The sequence below is a fragment of the Amphiura filiformis genome, chromosome 19 (genome assembly GCF_039555335.1).
Source record: "Amphiura filiformis chromosome 19, Afil_fr2py, whole genome shotgun sequence".
NCBI classification, from domain to species: Eukaryota; Metazoa; Echinodermata; class Ophiuroidea; order Amphilepidida; family Amphiuridae; genus Amphiura; species Amphiura filiformis.
Genome location: NC_092646.1, coordinates 58,735,851 through 58,749,356, shown reverse-complemented (window position 1 = coordinate 58,749,356; position 13,506 = coordinate 58,735,851).

Here is a 13,506-nt window from a genome sequence, read left to right as displayed (position 1 = left end):
ATGTATGTATTTATTTGGTAGCTATTGAAGATAGCAAAATGGTGTGCAATTGTACCTGATTTGCATTCTACTAAAGTTAATATACAAGTGCATTGCCGTGCACAATGTGCTATCTAATGAAGATAACAAATAAATGTACAGTAGTAGTATCTAATGTTCTTCTATCTACCTACTAAAGATAGCGTACAGGTTTAGAGTTGTACCGGATATAGTATCTCCTGAAGATAACACACAAGTGTTCTATAGCACTGGATGTGCTTTCTACTGAAGACAGTATACAAATGTACAGTTGTGCCTGATGTGCTATCTACTGAAGATAGCATGCAAGTGTACAGTTGTATCTGATGTGCTATCTCTAAAAATAGCATACAAGTGTAATGTTGTGTCCACTGTGTCTCATGTGTTATCTTTTGATGACAGTATACAAGTATATTGCTGTGTCTGGTGTGCTATCTACTGAAGGTAGCATCAAATGAACTGGTATGCCTGATGTGCTATCTGCTGAAGATAGTGTACACTTTAATTGCAAGTGTACAGTTGTGCCTGATGTGCTATCTATAATACCAAAGACATCATACAAGTGTATTGCTGTGCCTGATGTGCTATCTACTGAAGATAGCATACAAATGTACAGTTGTGCCTGATGTGATCTCTACTGAAGATAGCATACAAATGTATTGGTGTGCATGATGTGCCTTCTACTCAAGATAGCATACAAATGTACTGTTCCTGATGGGCTATCTACTGAATACATCATACAAGTGTGTTGCTGTGCCTGATGTGCTATCTACTGAAGATAGCATACAAATGTACAGTTGTGCCTGATGTGATCTCTACTGAAGATAGCATACAAATGTATTGGTGTGCATGATGTGCCTTCTACTCAAGATAGCATACAAATATACTGTTCCTGATGGGCTATCTACTGAATACATCATACAAGTGTGTTACTGTGCCTGATGTGCTATCTACTGAAGATAGCATACAAATATACACTTGTACCTGATGTGCTATCTACTGGAGATAGCATACAAATGTACTGTTGTTCCTGATGTGCTATCTACTGAAGATAGCATACAAGTGTGTTGCTGTGCCTGGTGTGCTATCTACTGAAGATAGCATACAAATATACACTTGTACCTGATGTGCTATCTACTGGAGATAGCATACAAATGTACTGTTCCTGATGGGCTATCTACTGAAGACATCATACAAGTGTGTTGCTGCGCCTGATGTGCTATCTACTGAAGACATCATACAAGTGTGTTGCTGTGCCTGATGTGCTATCTACTGAAGATAGCATACAAGTGTATTGTTGTGTCTGATGTGCTATCTACTGAAGATAGCATACAGGTGTATTGGTGTGCATGATGTGCTTTCTACTCAAAATAACATGTATACAAATGTACTGTTGTTCCTGATGTGCTATATACTGAAGATAGCATACAAATATATCGGTGTGTCTGATGTGCTATCTACTGAAGATAGCATACAAATTTATCGGTGTGTTTGATATATATGCCTTCTACTCAAGATAGCATGTACCAGTGTACTATTGTGCCTGATGTACTATCTGCTGAAGAAAGCATACAAGTATACAAGTGTACTGTTGAACCTGCTGCTGACATATTCCAGACTTTGTTGGAACTGGTCACAAATCACTAACTGGGAAATGGCAGGTAATATATAAAAGTTCTTCTTTCCTATGAGTATTCCAGAATTGTTAATTTATTTTTAATATTTTAGTTATTACTTTTCATATTTCTTGTCAGGATTTGATGATAAAATATGTTTGAAAATCCCCAATATAGCTTTAAAAGCAAGTGTTTTAAATTAACAGAGCCTGTGTTTTTATCAACAAAAGGACACATAGTATAATGCAATTATTAACCTATTTATGAAGTCCCACATAGGTGACAGGAGAAAAATTAATAATGATATAAAATAATATGCAACGATTGTGTTAAAATACTCATAAAAAAAAATTTGGTATGAACATTGAATGCATTGAATCAAGATTTATTGTGATAACCTGTTTTTTATGTTAAATTCTTCATAGCAGTGTGTATGGAGCTAGTACTGACTGACATCATACCTAAGGGCTTGTTTAAGTGTGCTTTCCTTGTGTCCATAAATAGCATCAATTTAAAGAACTATCACCACTATGGATCACACTGGGTCAAACCAGAACACACGAGATGAAAAGTTCATTACCTTGCCTTGTATTCATTCTTCCAGTAGCTTACATAGGTTTCTTATAAAGTTGTTGCTAGCTTATTCCTTGTTGATAAAATGCTGTTGATTTTTTGTATGATGATTGCTTTGTATCCTGTTTAGCACAATATTTTTGTGGGATGTAATTTTCGTGATTTAAAAAGAACCATGAAATTGTAAATGTTGCACTATAAAGGTTGATATAACACAACACAGACATTGCTGTATAATCTTAAGGTTAGCAACTATTTTAAACTGTTGCGATTTGGTAGTTCACAGCATCTTGTGAATGGTAGTGAGCTTTGGCAAAATTTGCATTGTTCATTTCATAGCGAGTATGTAGAAGAATTCAAATATCACAGATATACTTTTGTAAGTCTTGTGGTTCTTGACTTATGTTGTAAAGAGGGCCGAAACAACAACACTTTTGTAAAACCTGCATAACTTATTAACAACAATAAATCAAGCAAGATTTCAAATATATATGATTTGTAGAATGAACTTTTGCAAAACATCAAAGTGATATTTTTCAATAATATATTGATTTTGATAATAAAAAGCAATTTTTTGGCTGCTTCGACCAACAATACATCGTGTACCCTTAAAGGTCTGTAGGAAAAGAAATATTTGGGAGCATAAAAAGATATTTAGCAAATCATGTCACTCACATAAAACAAGATAAAAAAAAACATATCAAAGGAAAAAAGTGAAGTTAATGTTTGATTGAATTTCCGTGCCAATATTATGTTAAGAAGATCATGAGAAATGCATTTGATTTTTGTTTGAACATTTTTAGAATTAAGTCAAGAGTTATTGTGATAACCTGTTTTAGATAACTTGAAAATGTTTATGTTAAATTCTTCATAGCAGTATGTATGGAGCTAGTTCTGACTGACATCATACCTAAGGGCTTGTTTAAGTGTGCTTTCCTTGTGTCCATAAATAGCATCAATTTAAAGAAGTATCACCGCTATGGATCACACCGGGTCATAAACCAGAACACTGAGATGAAAAGTTACTTACCTTGCCTTGCATACTTAGTCTAGTAGTAGCTCTTACAGATTTATTATAGATGTTCCTATTTTTTTTCTTGTTGATGAAGTGCCATTGGTTTTTGTATGATGATTGCTTAAATGCTTATGTTTGTATCCTGTGCATCACAATATTTTTGTGGGATGTAATTTTCGTGATTTTAGAAGAACCATTATTTTTGTGGTGTGTAATTGTCGTGACATTGATACATTATCTTAAAGGCATAGGAAATATACAGTTTTTGAGCTTGAAAATGAATCAATGTCAATCTGAAATTCACACAGAAATTTCATGCACACTTAAACATTCCATGTTGTACAGTAAAATAAGAAAGAGGAAAACATGTCAAAAGAAAAAAATAAAATGACTCGAATGCTTCATTGAATTTTCTGATAAAACTTTGCATGAAATATGACTTCTGATTCTTGAGATAATTATTATTTTGTGTAGCAAACCCCCCCCACCCAAAAAAAAAAAAAAACCAGTACAGTGGAAAAGAAATTTAACTCCTTTTGACCATATATCTTAATTTAAATTGTTAGCAAAAAACAAAACAAACTTGATCATGATGGCATCACAAATGGACAAGTTTGTTAATAACTAAGAGCAAGAGTTACACTTAATACACACAGGGATGAAGGTGGTAGCTTTATGTAATTAATTTTGCAATTTTTATGGGGTTTGTTTGCTTGGCATTTTCTGCGATTGGCTGAAGTCTTTTGGGGATGTTCCTTTCTGTGATTGTGTATCATTCTTTAAAGGGATATTCTGAGATTCATTAAACTACACTATTCCCCACACATTTATTTTGTTTGCACTTTTAGAATACATACTAATTTCTCTCGGTCGGGTTCATCTATTGCATCTACCCATTTCTCACGTCTGTAAAAGAGGACACCATTGCAAAATCCCTATTTGTTTGTACAGGGCCGTTCAGTTGCAGTCAATTTTCTCAGCACAGAAAATACCAATTTGCTCTTTCTTTGGTAATTATTGGAAGGTGATTTCCCTGAGATGGAACTGCTAAATCCTGGCAAAAAAACCCAATGAGATGGGGTGATCTATCGCGAGTGATGCCATGCTGAACGACCAAATGAATAAGCTAAACACTCCATTTTCATGTCAAGAGTGACAAATCTTAATTATTTATTCCAAAAGGAATTCTGTGAAAATTCAATAGGGGATGCGAGCTCAAAGATTAGAACTGGAACCTTTCTGTTTTCTTCATATTTTTGGAAAAAAATTGGTTTAACTTGTGTATTTCTCCAATTTATCAACCATTTTTAAGCAACTTCAAATATTTCACAGATTTTTGAGGGTCCTCAACGGATCCCTGAAAGTCCTTTTTAAAGGTAAATGAAATGAGTCGATTGGGCTGTTCCAGTTGAAATCCATACACCCCCTATGGAAGACATTACCTTAATCTTACACATAGGGAGTGTGAATTGCAAATGGGTTTACTTAATGGGTGAATCCATTTGAAATATACACCCCCTGTGTGGGAGATTAAGTTCATGTCTTCCATAGGGGGGTATATGCATTTCATCTGGAATAGCACAATGTACCTTTTATAGAAAAAGTGCTAAACTTACAAGTTAAATGGTTTCTAGATTTATCTTCTTGGTGAATGCAGTCTGCTGCCAATGGCATTTCCTCATACTTGTAAGGGAGAAAATTAGGTCAAAAGTGCTCTATATGTAAAAATCAAAATCAAGTGGCTTGCTTTAGTTGAGCGTGCCAGAGGGTAAGTCTTCTGATATGGGCTTTAGAGAACTACTGCTAAGCTGAAACAATTTTCTGTCAGAAGCAGAACTTAGGGTGATGCCATCTTGTGCAAAATTCATTTTATATTTTAAAGGCCCAATGTATTTGAGGTGTAGGTAATGGTGATACAGGCTTTTTCATAATGATTGTTACCCAACAGTTTCCAGAGATTGACCTAATTTGTAGATTAATGTTATGACTTGTTATAAGACTAAATTCTCAACTTCAACTTCCAGCGTTGCATTTGGAAGAAGAAGGCTTTCCAATAAATATAAAACTTTTTTGATACAACCTGTCCTCATATAATGTTATAGTTGAACATTCTGGTTGGAATTCCGAAAGGTGGTTTAAACCTAGGTTTAGCTAAACCCAGGTTTAAACCTAGGTTTAAACCTAAGTTGCGCTTTCCCGTAGCTGGTTTAAGTTAAACCTGGGTCTAAAGCTGAGTACTAAAGTCGCAAAAGCCGGGTTTAACTTAAACCTGGCAGGGGGTAGGTTTAAGTCCAGGTTTAAGTGCATTTGTCTGCATGCCAACCACGGAAGCTTGAGCGGACCACTACACTTCGTGGCATTTGCAACTGGAAAATTGTGCCACAGACCCAATTTTTGGAAGTCATAATAAAAGGATTATGTTCCATAATGAATAGAGAAGAGTTGTGAGAATTGTAACCAGAGTTTGAAAGCGGAGGTGATCGGCTAAGCTTGTACACAGCTGTAATCATGGACATGGCAGTAGCAGTGCAATACACGTCAGTGGCAGTGCAGTGTACACGGCAGTGACAGTCATATCGACACACCCGGTACTCACGGCACAGTTTATTTAGCATAGGGACGCGTCATGACAGTGAAGGTAAGAAACGTCGGCTTATTCGTGACTTTACCACTTAAAAGCCCCTATATAATTATGTAAATCTTCACTCATTATTGGTGACGATTTTAGGCTGTGGTATTGTTTTTAGTCAAGCTTTTAGGAATCGATTAGGCTAGGCTTAACCAATTACATGTAGGCCTAAATACCCTAGGCTTTGTGGATTTTTATCAGCAAACGAAGCTGGGACAAATCTTTTCCAATGTTCCCTTATTTAATGAAGTCCGGGCTTTTTTCCATTGAGTTCCAGCTTGAAATGAAGATATGAGGACTCAGGAGTTGGTGGTGTCATGATGTTAGAAGCCGGTAGGCCCTACAAGTAAAACGTTTAAGCCTACCCCCATCACATCAGTGACATCAGGCGGCACTGGTCATGATGGTCCTTGCTGGCTATCCTAGGGCTAGGCTATCATGGGCTGTAGCCTATGCAAAAACTGCATAATTATCAGTACCGGTACCTACTAGATAGATATTTTCCGTAGGCCTATGTTCTTCAAGATGTAGGGATTTTGTACATGTAAATAATAGGCCAGGCTTCAAGTTCAACAATAAGCATGGTAATGGAACATCCTAGGCCCTGGCCTAGCCTTACCAGTCTGTACCATTTTATAGGGCATAATGTGTTGCCAGGTCCATGATTACAGGCTGGCTAGCCTAGGCTTGGACTCGGGCTGTTCCAGGCTTATTATTGAACTTGAAGCTCCGCCTAATAAATTATTTTAATATGAAATCTACGTTTGCTATTTTGTCTGACTCGTGCTAGGGTATTTATCAGGGTACTATGAAAGTTTGGTCAAACCGGCATATTATCAGGTATATGCCTATATTATAAATTAGACTGCTCATCATTCCTGTGACTGATTAATTTTATAGAATTCTCAGTGCTCACTGAAGTATGATTTTGAGATACCATCATAATCATGTAGGCCTAAATATTACTAAATAAATTTTTATATAGGCCTATTATTGAATTGCGAATTTTAAATGTATGAAACTGCGACTGATTAACTGTGACAAATAAAATGTTATGCTTTGTTTTTTCCGTTTACAGGTCAAACTGTCAATGTCATATCAAGAGGAATGTTGTCTAATCAGAGTGATAGGCCTACGGATGATTCCCATGCACCATAACTTGAGGTGATTTTGGTAAGAATAAAGCACTGATTTTTTTGGATTAAAAATACATTACTAAGTACGTTGTACAAATGAAACATATCTCAATCGTAATCATTCATTTGTTCACTATTGTACTAATTTCTTGAAACAAAGCCAAAAACATGCATTTCGACATGTTTTCTGACAATCGAGTCACAAAAATCAAAGACTGAAACAAGTCTTAGCATTCAAAATCATGAGTAGGCCTAGGCCAAATGCCGCAATTTTGCTCTAATTTTCACTTATAAAAAATAAAACATGCTTTTTCCAAAAACTAGAATGATTTATTTTTTGGCCCTAAATGCATAAATTTGGCCAAATACTTAGGCCTAGTAGTGAAATTTCAAATTTGAGAGTGTGCAGGTGTGTGTGGAGGAGTGAGGCTGTCCATCAGGTCACCCACCTTTAAAGACAAGATTTGGATATAGGTCTAATTTATATTTTAAACATAAGTGTCTATTTTTTTCTTTTTTTCATTACAGAACTTCAACAATCTACATGATGAAGTAACCGTGATCCCCGGCTGAGCGCTGAGATCCACTGGACTACAGGATCGATGAGCAGTACAATCACAAGTGTTTTAACAGAAAACTTGTTACCTTGCTGAATGTCATAGGCCTTAAGCATGATAACATAATGAGACTTTTGGTATATCAATATTTATTACTCCGGAATCAGCTCCGGAATACTACTAGTTTGTGTAATACTATTCAATGGAAATGAAGACAAAGATAGGTATTTAAGTTTTGTACGTTGCACGTTTCACACACTATAGTAATTAAGTCTTCAGCATGTTCAGTAGAACGGAATTAATAACTTTGTCCTTAGGTAAGGGTCTACTAATCTTCATTACTTTTCCTATTATGAAACAAGCATGGGCATCAATCCGGGAGGGGGACATATAATAATAATAATATCAAATGTCCGAGTAGACCTATGTCCCCCTCACATTTTGGTAACTTAATCAAAAGTCACAAATAAATGTCCTTTTTTTGTTTGTTTGTTTGTTTTTTGTTGTTGTTTTTGTGATTAGGCCCCCTAATTAACGCAAGCACAAAAATAGTATACCGGGGTAGTAGCCGTTTTGAGATCTGCACTAAAATAACCAAAAATAATGTAGTCCACCAAATGACGTCAAAATTTGGACTTCAATTTGCTTTTTGTTTAATTTCTGAAGGGCACATCCTCTCATACGTCTTGGCGCTGACATACCTTTTACCATCCGTGCCCCCTCCTCCATTTTCAGAACCCATGACTCTATGCTACTGTACATGAAACGAATTCAATCATTTCTAGTTTTATTTAATGTACAAGGTGGTTAAAAAATGGAAATTACTTCCTCATTTTTTGAAGTGATGGATTATGTATCATGTATAACATTAATAATAAAATAAAATATGCTTCACAGTTTGCACTTTTATTATTATGGGTCAGTGTTTTGTTTTAATATTCGTAATTATAGCTATTTTATGCCTGCAATAGGATACACCAGGCATACATACAATTATATAGGCCTATCCTCCGCACTGTCCGTAAAAGAGAAAACCGTGATGCCTCCATACGATCGTTGTAACCAACGGAATCAACGGAGGGTATTCCGTAATCATGAAATTTCCAAACGGCGTGCCACTTTGAATGCCCCTCACAGCTTGCCAAAATTGCTTGCCCTTTCAGCCTGCTAAAATTGCTTGTCTCGCTCCCCCTCCCATCCCTTGGCCTTTTGCAATTTTTTCATACTCTTTGCCGGATAAGCCTTTTTTAAAGCGTTTTATTAAAAGGTAGGCCTACCCCGTAAATGTGCGCAAAAATAGCTGGGTAAAATGTGCTTGCTGACAGCCCCCCCAATTTTACACTCCCCTGCTTCTTAATTATTGCACCGGTAGGCCTATTATACGTGCAAAATCAAGAAATGAAATTTAGAAAATACCATTTCAGCTTAATCACTGTTAGGCCTCTAGGCCTAAATACAATGAACGCGAGTGTTGTTAAAAAACCTGGAGAAATTCGCTAGTAAATTAAGACTGAGCTTTAATTGGATTCTAGATCTCCGTATTTGGTTTGAAAAAATATAATTTTCATCAATAAACTCAGAAACATGAAAAAGATAACAACTCTAGGCCCTACTACCCGCTGTTTATTCACAATTTCCTATGCAAATGCCTATTATAGCCTTCCAAATAACATTGGAACATCATACCCATGCACAAAGTTCCGTGTGTATGCATAATAGAATACACCACAGTTAGTACTATGCGACTACTGAAACCAGGTCTAAGTTTAAACCTAGGTTTAAACCCAGGTCTAACTAGTCCGAGCTTTGAATCGTAAAATAACTTAAACCTAGGTTTAGGCTTAAGCCGGGACTAGTTAGACCCAGGTTTAAGTTAGCACCGGTTTAAGTTAAACCACCTTTCGGAATCCCAACCTCTGTGCAGGCTTACTCCCCTCTCTCCCCCTCTTTTTCCAAGCAAAGTTTGATTGCACATCATATGATTATCATAGGACTACTGGCCCCCCTCCTTGTGTACCTACCAATCATCAAGTCATGTGACTCTGGGTCTTCCTGTGAGTTACTGCTCCAGTCACAATTCTGATGGAGTCCCATGGATGTGGTGATGAAATATTATAAGTAAGTCATCAAATCATTGAGAGAACATTATTTTGTAAATTAAATCAAATACTGGAACTAAAATTTGCAACTCACTTTGCTACGTTGCGTCCGAAAGCATCGGACTTCGTCAGGCATCTGATTGAAGATGTTGTGATGACGTCAGATGTTGTCACCAACACAGGCGCCCCAGCTCCAGCGAAGCCCAAAACTCCGCGGTTTACAACCACTGCAACAAGAAAACTGAACATTTCTTCAACCCTGAGGAAGCGGTTATTCTAGATAAGGAGGAGAAGTGGTTTGAGCGAGGAGTCAGAGAATCCATATGGGAGAGAGTGGAGGAGCCCGCCATTAACAGAAAAGGGGGACTCTGCTTCCAGTTGTCACACGCATGGGACCCGGCGTTACGAGACATTCCTCGCCTGTCTGACGCCACAACATCTGACGTCATCACAACATCTTCAATCAGATGCCTGACGAAGTCCGATGCTTTCGGACGCAACGTAGCAAAGTGAGTTGCAAATTTTAGTTCCAGTATTTGATTTAATTTACAAAATAATGTTTTGAACTACTGGATGAATAATCTACACCAAGATACATTGAGAGAACAGTTTAAAACATTCATTTTACCATAGGACTATCACCATCCGCTCTTCAGACAATAGCATAAAATTAGTGTTTCATGTGTGAAAATGTGCAAAATGTCCCAACATTTTCATTGGTTTGGCTCAATATTTTGATATTAGCCTTTGCCATGTCTCATCTAATGGATATCAATAGTGTGTGGTATCTATGACATCATTGTGACATCAACACAATATCATGAAATTTTGACATTTCTGTCAGTAATGGTTTGAATGCTTATCAAATTAGACTACATCCAGTAGGTTTATCCAGTTACATGTTGTTTTTCACCCCTTCACCATTAAGTTAATTTGAAGTCAAGTTGTTGAAGTCAGGGGTTGATTTCTATTATGGGCTGGAGGCCAATCTGCTAAGGAAAATCAATGATTTCATAGATTTGTAGGTAGTATGATGATGTCATAGAGAGAATGATGACATTTTCATTTTTTGTTTTCAATATTCAGCACTCTTAAGGGGGTACTACACCCCTGTTGTAAATTTGTGATTATTTTTGCATTTTTCTCAAAAAAATAATAACACACTGGTAACAAAAGTTATGTATATTATTGGGGCAAGGAATCTAATTACTACACTGAAGTATATGATAGGAAATAAAGTACATCCTAGCAGTACCTTTATATTTCTTATCATAAATAATGAATCGCTTGTCTTGGGTCACTGAAATTCCAGTGTAGTAATTGAATTCCTTGCCCCTATAATATACATAACTTTTGTTACCACTGTGTTATTAGTTTTTGAGAAAAATGCAAAAATAGACACAAATTTATTGAGGGGTGTAGTACCCCCTTAACAGGTGTTTGGCTGAATTCTGATTATCAATTTCTTGTTAAAACAATTCGAGAATTCAGAAAGTATCATACTATCCCTGTTAGTGTTGCAGTAATTTATAGATCAACATAAAATTGCTAAGGGGAAGGGAAAATGGGCAGGGAGATTGGAGTGGGGGGAGGCACAAGTGTATATAGGACGTAATGGGCTATTGCATTTAAAATCCATACAACCCCTATGGAAGACATGACCTGAATCTTCTACACAGGGAGCGTGAATTTCAAATGGGGTTACCTGAATGGGTGACTACATTTGAAATTGGCACTCCTGGTGTGGTAGAGTAAGGTCATATCTTCCATAGGGGTGTATCGATGGCACCTGGAATAGATCAATAAACATTATAGTTACAGCACCAGTTACCTAGTCAACCATAAAATTCACTTCTCCCTGTGCCCCATCCCCCATCCCCCTCCCCTCTAAAAACATCTGGCCCTGCCACTGAACATACATGACCATGATTACACCCCAAACATATTTTACCCCACAAACTAAAATACTGAAATATATCCTAATACCAAATTTGCCACAAAAAAGTTTTTGTAAAAAAGCAGCACTTGTTTGGATTCAATTTACAAATATTTGGAAACATTAATAATGATTGAGTTCAACATGATCTGAAAAACTAAATTTTTCTTGAAAATATGTTTATAAAGAAATACTTTTACTCAATTGTATGATCACCTGTGTGCATATGTGACACGATCAAGGGAAATGAGTCGGACGGCGCTAATATTGATTTTGAGATATTGGCAAAGAAAGTGTTCAAATTCTTTTGTTTTATATTGTTTTCAGCGATTGATAAATTGACTTAACTTCGCAAAGAAAAGTCATATTAACATGGGATTTTCAGTTTCTGAAAGCTCTAAATGTCCTCTTTAGAAAAAGATGTAAAACTCATTTTCGACCCGGGTCGACATGTGACTCATTCCTCTTGATCATGTCACATATTATATTTTTTGAGTGCTCCCTCTAGGGAATTGCAAATACAAAGATGGATAAAGATTCAGTTACATTAGAGAGAAAAATAAATATAATTATGAATATGTATGACAAGGAAAAATATGGGCTCAGGGCTCATAGAACCTTTGAAATATGTAATACTTATGTGTATTACGCCCATAGGATACCATTAAATGATTTGTTAAGGTTATACTAAACTTTGTAATGATCGATCCAGAATGAGACTGCATGTAGCCCCCTTTAAAATTATCTATTTCTGGAAATAAATATCGAGAGAAAAACGCATAAACTACGTCTAAAAGCTGAAAGTGTAAGGGTTATTATTATGCTTGAATTTTCCACTTGGCTCAAAAAGAAATGTACTTTTCAAACATTTCAATTTTTTTTTCATTATCCTGGAGCATCAAGATTTTTGGGAACACGGCCATAATTTCTCAGTGGAAGTGGCGATTTTGTTGGGAACTACGACGCACATTACAAACAAGTCAATAAAAGAATGTGCATATTCATTCTTGATATTGCTTTTCTCGATTTGTTTTAGTAAGCTTACATGTTGGCCGAATTTGAAGTAAAATGGCCTCCACTTGTATGTCGTTTTGTAACCAGTAATAACAATTCCATGCACGCTTTCATAGACAAAATTCTGACCTACATTATTTCTATAAACCCTCTTCTATATGCAGGTGCTATTTAAATTTTTATTTCGATAGCAGAAAATTGAGATATTTGCTATTTTTTCGACTCGCTGCTGTCAAATTGTCTAGTTTCGCGATAAAAAGATACAGCGAAATCAATATTTTTTAGAACCATTTCACCTCGTTTGACTTGTGCTTTGAAGTACAAACTTCAAAATTGATATAGTGATTCTATATTTCAAGCTGCGTCATACTGTGTTTTTCTTACCTCTGATTGTCGCTGCTCAAGGCCAAAAATCGAAAATTTTTTGGACAAAAGTGGCACTCTCATTTTTTTTTACACACGCTGTTTACGTACGACATGTACGACGGGCTCTATTTGCCCCATTCCTGGTGTTGCCGCCGGGTGTTGCCGAGTTTGGATTTTAAAATATTTAGGTATTTTCTAGCTTAAAATCTAGCGCCAATGAACCTGGTGCATGGGAGGGAAAATGTGGGGGGGTGGGTAGTTAGGCGCTGAAAAAAATGTGCACATTTTCATGCTTGCTGCGCTTGCAACAGGTAGATATTTAGAAATCCATTTAAGGTATGGGTATGGAAATTGGGGATCCCAAAAAATTGGCATATAGGCCTAGGCCTATATGCAAAGGGGGTGGGGGCATTTTTGGCAGGCCAAGGGGGAGGGGGCCACAAAAATTTGGCAGTCCAGGGGGTGCGGACAAGCGATTTTTGGCTGGCCGAGACGCGAGGCAAGCGATTTTTAGCGAGTCGCTTGGAAATTTTGGCTTATAGGCCTA